Genomic DNA, 9,371 nt, shown 5'->3' on the forward strand with positions numbered 1-9,371 from the left:
GAACTTACAAACATGGTACCTTACCATATCATATCTCATATGATTCGTTTTAATAGAAAAATAATTTAGACAAAGATGATAATATCCCCAAAAAGGATCAAGTAACTCAAAGTAACTTGATTGAAGTTCAAACCATATCGAATAGCGTTTGATTTCTTATCCAACCACACATTATTCCATAATGCGTGCTAAGAGAGATTAACTTGTGATACTATATCACATTTCCTTTGGCTTACATCAAAGTCTTCACTTTGATAATCCTATCACGACTAAATCGTGATTCCTTGAACTCTTCGAAATTCTTCAAAGATTTCTCTATTTACCTTATTAAGTGAACATATTAGCGTCAACTTAAATCGTTGGTAAAAGAAAATGATCAACCTATTTTGGATCGATGATTTACAACCTCGATCTCCTTTTCAACCAAAAGGCACGAGACATCTTGCTTTGAATAAAAGATACGCATAAACCATTAACAATCTAATGGTTTCAAGAGTACTCGATAACTCTTTGCGTTCATCATTCCAAAATTTAAGGTTTGATCTTGGGTTACCAATTTGAGTCTTGCATCATCTTCATGATATATATTATTCTAGTTTGGTTTAGAATATATTCACCTTGATAATGAGCTAGCCATACATCAAATCGTGGTGTATAGGGTCACAAAAGTGAAACCTCTTTTGTATCGTAACAAGTTTGTATTCTAATTTAGAGTTTATGTACTTAATAGTCACAATTAAGCACAACTCCAAACCCAAAAACTAGATTTAGTACACAACGACTCTTTCTCTCGACTTCATTGTTGCTAGTCGTTATATTCTAATCATCCTATGTATCAAACATAATGATGAAAACCTCCACTGGTTTCTAATATTGACGAAGTGGTACTAGCAAAATTTATGTTTAATCAAATAAACATTTAAAGAAGAAGGTCCCATTAGATGTCCCACAACTAACTTGTTAATTCTTCAATAATTTGGGGTAGTTTCCTTTCTCGTGTCCAACATTTAAGACAATGGAAACTTTATCGGTCGGGATTGATAGGTTTAGTATCGTCATTCTCAACAACTTTACCTTTAACATTACCTTGTATCAATTCCATTCAAATCTTTACTTCTTGAACCTCGTCCTCATCTTAACGGTTTAAGAGAATGCTCCCACTTATTTCAATGAGTCTTTGCTTTGAGAAGCAAAATTGAATTCATGAAGATTATTCTTCATTTGTTCGTTTTAGTCTTAAAACTTTCATTGAAGTGGTTGCGTTATTTTGGTCAATTACGAATTCTTGACAAAACTAATTACCAAAACAATTTATCGCTTCAAGGTACTTAATTCAATTAAGTATGTGAAACATAATCCATTGTAAGTAGAAGTGTTAGTCATGAATCAAAAACCTGTTTGATAATGAATAACTTTAATCTATACTCTTTACAAGATATCCTTAGCAATGGTTCATTTGAGGTTTTTAGAAGCAAATTCATATTTGTCTTTTGTTACGATGTTATAAGGAGATTCGTTATCAAAAACGAAATGATATCGTATATGAATTGTGGTAAAGAAATAGAACAATATAAAAACGGAATAGTGGAAAACTTAACATTCATCGTTATATTAATACTTGTAAACAAGTATAGCATTTACATAGTGACCTCTACCCAACTATGATAAATGATTCCAAGATCCAAATTCATATTAACTTGGGGCACGGTGTGCTGAAATACCCCTCATCAATATAACTTGGTGGATTAACTCTTTAATCGATTCTACTTTTAGAACTCTTGGTCGATAAAATTACATTAATACTTATCTTTAGCCCGAAACACATCCGGAAATACGTCGTGAATACTTTCGTTGAGTTCAACCCAAATTTCGAATAAATGTGTCCATGATCCAAACTCATTTCAACTTAGGGCACGGTGTGCCGAAATACCCTTCATTAACATAAATTCGGTGGATAGACATTTATCACCCCACTTCACCAACGTAACAAGGTTTGTCTTACGGTAAAGCCGGCTCAACTCCCTTGCGAAACTGGTACTTCATGGGTTTCTAATTTTTGGTAAGGCTAAGTCTCAATTGTTTATTTTAGCGAGAGGTCATGTCAATTTATTATCTATCACGTTTTAAGTGAACTAAAGCGGTAAACTACGATAATTCTAATTGACACGGTCGATAAAAATCGATAAAATGACAATGCATGTTTAGTTATGGCGATTTAGCGATGCATGTGACATAAAATAAAATGCAAGCATAAAGATAAATAAATCCTAGTATGGCCTTTCCTAAAATAGAAAAACTCTTTAACTATTACATATTCGGAAACCAACTCCATTGGTCCCTTGAACTTCGGTTGTAGCACGTATCTTGAGGTAACACCGTCTTTATGTATCACCATTCTTGAAGAAATCCGTCTTTGGGAACTCCGGAATGAATAAAATTACATAATAAATTACATAATTTCCTATTATACATTTGTAACTAAAATAAAATAAATCTATTAAATTACAAAACGGTGATACGAGATCACAATAAAATTACAACCGAATCGATATTCCCATACATTTCGGGAAATACCAATTAAAATCTAAGGCCATACTAAGTAAAATTACATAATTCAAAAATTACATAAATTAAAATTATGACAATCATAAAAAAACAGCATTATAATATGTATGAACATGCTCAATTTTAATGCCAAATCGCCTTTAATTAGCCAATATCGTATATTACTCGGTTTTTACGGATTTGCGTGATTTCAACATTTTATAATCACAAAAATACATAAACTCATATTTATGCATAAGTTAATTACCCTAACCTCTTAGGACTCAAAAATTAGTCTTCACTAATAATTTGACCATAATTAACCCATATTTTATAAAATTGTTCATAAATGGACCAAAAATTACAAAAATAAGCTATTAAACTTCAAATAAATCACAAAATTTCAAATAAATTCAAAATTTGAAATTTAAACTCATGAACATTCTGGAAAAATTCCATGACACTCATAATGTTCAAAATCTTAGGTTAAAAATTTCGAAATTTTTCCGGAAAAACAATGTTGCGGTTTATCTATTTTAATAAAATAATCATAAAAACATGGAAAAATTATTTTCATTACCTTTTCAATTTTAGATCTGAAAAAGATAATAAAATGCAACATTAGACGTTTTTCCTAAGTCATAGATTATGTTTTATTAATTTTCCACTAATAATGTCACTATTTATTTATGCTTTTCTTCAAAAATTCATAAATCATGCAAAAAGACTTCTTTATAGCCAATTATTTTACACACATCTTATAAAATTGCATGTGACAACATATTAATTTTCTATGACCAGATTCGAAATTTAACTCATATTAACCTATTTTTCACTTAAATCCGAATTTAATAATGAGAAATTCATTTTTCGAGCATAACAAGTCCAAAAATTATGAAAATTTACAGGTTATCTCAAAATAATATATGTGACAACATATCCAAAAATCAACTTAAAATTCGAAGTATAGCTAATTTTCGACCAAAAATGACATTTTTACTCATAAAATCACATTTAAATGCCATTATTGTAAAATATGAACAATAAAAATCCGAAAAATTAACCAAAATATCCTAAAACATTTTAGGACCAGAAATATTAACATGCATGTAATAATTTCATGATATATCATAATAACACAAATTTTACAAGTTTTATTTGTTATTCTTATAACTCGGAAAAACTTTTAACCAATTTGCATGCAAACAACCGTGGCTCTGATACCGATTGAAGGAAAAGTAGATTCATAAACATACTAACATACTCATATATGTCAAAATTAATTTGTCATAAAATTAAATACGGATTTTATGCATGCAAACATAAGATAAATTAGAGGAGAAATCAAGTTCTTACAATGAGTATTTCGGTTTTATTGGGCACAAAAGAAATCTCCTTTTCTTTTGTTCTTGAGCTTTCCTTATGGATGAACCAAGATCCAAGTGTAGGATCTCTCCCTAAGCTTTATACCCAAGACTTTCTCTTAATTTAATTAATATTACAAATACTAGTATAATATTAATCATGTGAAAAATTTGAACCAAAAATGTTTGGTTTTAAACTCTCAAAACCGGTTGAGAGAATAGAAGAGGAAGAGAGATTATTTTTGTCTCACTAAAATAATTTTATGATTAGAATGAATTATATTTTTCCACACACTACTCCATATAGTGAATAATAGAAAAATAAGAAAAAGAACCCTTGTTCTTTTCTATGTAGAACCGGGTAGGGTGAGGGGAATTGGCCTATGCATGGCCTTTGTGCTCTTACACAAAAGGCACTAGGTATGCATGCCTAAATTAGAGTAATTATCATTATGCTTACCACTAACTTAAACAAACACAATATTTGTTTAAACAACCTCCCATTTTCGGCACATATGATAATATGAGATCCATATTATTTTTGTCAAATGTCAATATGTCACATGTCATATGTGACATAAATTTGTTATGTAATTTTTAACATGTTAAAAATCAACGTATTAATAAAAATACGTCACATACAAAAATTGACTTAGTAATTTCATAATTACTTGTGCCAAAATATTTTACCGTTTATAAATCGCATTTATAATAATTCATTCAAATCCAATTGTTTCTTTAAACAATAATTTCATCCGAGTAATAATTTGATTACTCAGACCGTATCTCATTTAATCACATTTCAATTTGATACGTAAATTTTACTTCCAAAATCGTCCGTCAATTTTTCAAGTAATTTAATTAACTCGTAACATTATACGATTAATTAAATGATCAATTAAGAGTATCGCCCTATAAGTATGACCTAGGGGTCAACTGATCACCACCGTCACACGACGCAGAATGTCAAACTCTAGTCGACCAATCATTACCGATATATGTTGACCAGTTGACAGTAACAATATTACTTCCCAATTGTATTCTTTAAAATGAGATTTAATAATGATATTTAAATCATGTAATCGCACTATTGTTGAGGACACATTTCCCAACAACATGGAGACCGACGCTGTTACTAATTGGACTTCTCTAACTCTTGCATTCTACAAGAGGTATTTTCCACCACAGAAAACCAATGCTCTTAGAAGTCAAATTACAAGTTTTAAACAGGGTCTTATTGAGGATTTTAATGAAGCTTGGATACGGTTCAAAAGATTAGTGCGGTCCGTCCCTCACCATGGATTTGAGATTTGGTTCCTTTGCAACAAGTTTTACAACAGGTTGTATGATGATCATTGAGCCTTACTTGACTCAGCTGCTAATGGGAGATTCCAAGATAATACTAATGACGGTAATGCTTGAAAATTGATTGATCAGATAGTTACTCACACAGCTGAGTACGGTAATCCCAGAGGAAGTAAGAGAGGACGTGGCTCAGATAGTGCGGTCGCGGAACAGCTGGGGGCTATACTTGCTCAAATAGCTTAATTGAAGACTACTCAGTCTTTTGGAAAGCAAGAACTGGTTTACATGGTTCAACAAGAAGTGTCCTGCGAGAGATGTGGGATAGATGGCCACACTACTGAAAGGATTATATACCCTCTAATTAAACTCATTTAATTATAGTTCTAAATTACTTATTGATTTAGATGAGGATCTAGTACATGCATAACATAAAATGAAATAAGGAAGAAGAAGAATGAGGTTCTTTACATTGTAGGTTTGGCACGAAAAGGGCACAAGTGAGGACTCCTTCCTCCACTTGTTCTTGAGCTACAATGTATATGGATGATCTTCCAAAATCCCAAAGTAGAGATTCTCCTCTTGATTGCACCAAGACTATCCCTTAAATCTAATAATATATTAACTAGATATGATTATTAGACACCTTAAAATTAATCTAATATTACTAAATATTACTACTTTAGTAATCTAATTAGAGTATTAGATTTATGAACAAAAACAAGTCTAAAACTATTTTAGAGAGAAGTGTGTGAATATATGATTTAAGAGAGTTGCTAAGTAAAAAAAAAAATGGAAAAACAAAAGTCCCCTTTAAGGGAGTTGGCCGGATGGGGTGTCTCACACAAGGTCAATGCATGGCCTTCACTTTTGCTTTTTCTCTTACCAAAACATGTAGGGTATAGGCTATGTAAGGTTAGGTTATGATTATGTCTTTTAAATAATTTAAAAAACATTTTACAATAACAATAAACCACCCATAATTTCGGTCCATATCACAATGTGTACATCCATTTTATTTTTTGTCAATTGTCATTTTGTAATGTTGTGTGATATGTGATAATTCACATGTTACTAGTCTTACTAATTTACATTTAACAAATTAAATGTTATTTACAAAATGAACAAATCAATTTTAACTAATTGAAAGGTAATTCACAATTACATATTATAAAACGGATCATGTTAATATAATCTACAACACTTTGTAATTAAGATTAACCATTCTCTCTTAATTGTTTCATAAACAAATTTTAGTAATATAACATTTTAATTACTAAAACGAATCTTATTTAATCGAATTACAATAAGATATATATTCTCACTCATAGACGTAAATTGTTCAATTTTAAGGAATTAATTAATCTATCACATTTATGTGAACTACATTAGTGAACTAACGATAATTATAATCAACACGGTCGAAAAGACGATATATATATAAAAATGCATGTGATGTTAATGGCGATTTGGCAATGCATGCAACATATAAAGAAAAATGCAAAGCAATAAATAAATTTCCTAGTATGGCCTTTCCTAAAATAGAAAATCTAGTAATCTATTATAAATTTGGAAACCAACTCTTTTGGTCCCTAGAATCTTCATATGGCACGCAGTAGATACCTCATTTCTGCACCTCCCGCAAACCACCCGGTGATGATTGGGCCGCATGTTTGGTATGCGGAACAATTTGTGACAGTTCGTAAGTTTATCGTCAAGTGATCGCTCAAACACTTGTGTCTACCTCTTAATTGTCATCTACGTGCCGATACGGTCGTTTTGGCAGTAATTAGAGTACATTTGGAGTCCGGGTCAAAAACCGTCTTCATTTTCTAAAACCGAGTCAGAATGTTCTGGAATGTTACGGATATTTCTGTTCCATATTTTGCAATCTTTTAATCTTTGGTAAAGAATTTCCCGTAATATTCACACAAAATATTAAGGAAAACAAGATTAATCCGTTATTCCATAATCAAAACACGGAAATCTTTCTTCCGCAGGAGGAAACCACTTGGGAAAGGAAGCAGCAGGTGCTGCGCCTCTTCCAAGAGACGCAGTGCCTGCTGCGCCTCTTCCCAAGTCCTTTTCTGCGTATTTTTCGTATCTTTTCATATCTTTTCGAGATTCACTTCCAAAGTTTCTCCGGAAAACCCTACTTCCTTCGTGTGATTAGTATAAATAGAGACCTTCGGTCCTCAAATTTCTCACGCGAGTGTCCGCCCTTCTCTTCTCCCTTTGCATTCTAGACCACGTTCTTACTTTTTGGCGTCTACGTGCTTGAACTTTCGACCACGTAAGCTCGGATCCTTCTGAGTACCAGCCTCGTTTTGCATGACTAACCAATTTGACCAACTCCACAATAATCAACATTAATCAATCTTATTCGTTTTCCTCCTAGAGGGCACTTTCGTCTACATTCGACTCGAGCATCACTAAACGTTAACTTAGTTCATCTCGTTTCGTCAAACATGTAAGCCTGAGGGTGTAAATCCTTATTTTTTATTATTGTTCTTTATTTTTGTAATCATTAATGTAAGATTTATGTCGAAAGTATTCTTAAAACCGATTTGTAAACCCTTGTTTTAAACCCTTTTTACGGATCATCACAGGACAACCGTCGAGAAAGGACGCAGCAACTGCTGCGCCTCTTCGAAGGGACGCAGCACCTGCTGCGCCTCTTCGTGAGGCTGCCGCAGTTCCTGCTTCCTTTCTTCTTCCTTCGTCTTTTGTTAATTCGATTGTTTTTGTTTTTGCTTTCAATTGTTCGTTGTTTATTAGCACAATAATTCTTGGCATGATAGTTTTAACCTGTAATTCATTAATAATTTATCATCATTAAATTCCCGACTTAAATCCCAAGTAATTCATATTTGCGGGTTTTCGTCATTAAAGTCAATCCGGGTTTTAGAGATTCGATTCATTAATATTGGGTCTCTGGAATTCGATCTTTGATATATTTGCATCTGTTATTTATCGTCACCATCATTAGTTCGTCATTAACAACTTGTTTAACCTAACTAATTTGATTAATTTATATTTGTAAATAATCTTATTAATCATGTAAATAATTCGTTTTAATTAGTTTCCATCCATGTTCACGCTTTGTCACCCCAATCACATGTAAATAATCTATTAATCACTTTCATCCGAGTCAATTGTCCATTAATCAACCATTAAATTCACCAATGAACTTTAACGAGATGCAGTTCCGGCTTCACAGCCAGAACTCAACCCAGGAACAGACGCAGCGACTGCTGTGCCTCTTCCAAGGGACGCAGCTCTGCTGCGCATGTTCCCGGTTGATTTCTGTCTCTGAATTTCCGTTTCTGCCTTGACCTAGTTTATTAGTTTACGTATTTAATTAACTATTAATCGTATTATCACCCTAATTTCTGTTCGTTTATTTATTTATTCTTTCTTTTCCCAAATCATCCGTTTTGAATGTATTTTCGACATAAATCATTAAATTCGTTGTAATTATTGTAATTTCTCTTTATTGTATTTCTTTTATTGTATTGCTTGTATGTTTTCACATGTAATCGATTTAAATTCCTACTTTGACCCAATTCCATGTTAAATTACGTGTTTACCGACTTAGTCTAAAATCACATGCTAGGATTAATCTGATGGATGTTGCATTGCATGCATATAACCGTCAATATATCGAGTATAGACAATTTCCCTAATCATTAGTTGAGGCCGTTATCGAGGCGGGCGGGATTAGGTGTTCGATCAAAAGAGCTTCCTAATACGTACCCTCACCCCTTACTCCAGACCTCTGTGAACATCCGTGTTCATTGGCATCCACGAGAGTCATTCTAGACATAGAATGCTAAGGGTAACGAGTTCTTGGTGTTCATGTCACTACTTTGTGTCTTGACATGGCACAAGGTATTCGAACGGTTTCCAATTTTCCACAATAAATTGGTGGCGACTCCACAAATGCAAACGCTTGTTCCCAAGCGCTCCCGTGGGCCCGCGTCCACAGTTTGGCGACTCCGCTGGGGATAATACACTTACGTGTAGCCAAAAGGGTGAAACTTGAACAAGGTTAGGGAATAGTTTGTACAAGACAATTGTCGGTTTTCATAACTCGGTCTTCCTAGACCGTTTTATTCGGCCTTCTTAGGCCCAACCCAACCCATTCGACCAATCGTCCCG

The 9,371-nt window shown here is 33.0% G+C and overlaps 1 non-coding gene across 1 annotated transcript; it reads right to left on the minus strand.

Moving 5' to 3' along the window:
- Positions 1 to 5,105: 5,105 nt before the first annotated feature.
- On the minus strand, positions 5,106 to 5,212 carry LOC141620699 (small nucleolar RNA R71). Its single transcript, XR_012532019.1, has one exon. It is a non-coding gene; the product is annotated as a small nucleolar RNA R71 (small nucleolar RNA).
- Positions 5,213 to 9,371: the final 4,159 nt, after the last annotated feature.

Source organism: Silene latifolia, chromosome 1 (assembly GCF_048544455.1).
Source record: "Silene latifolia isolate original U9 population chromosome 1, ASM4854445v1, whole genome shotgun sequence".
NCBI classification, from domain to species: domain Eukaryota; kingdom Viridiplantae; phylum Streptophyta; class Magnoliopsida; order Caryophyllales; family Caryophyllaceae; genus Silene; species Silene latifolia.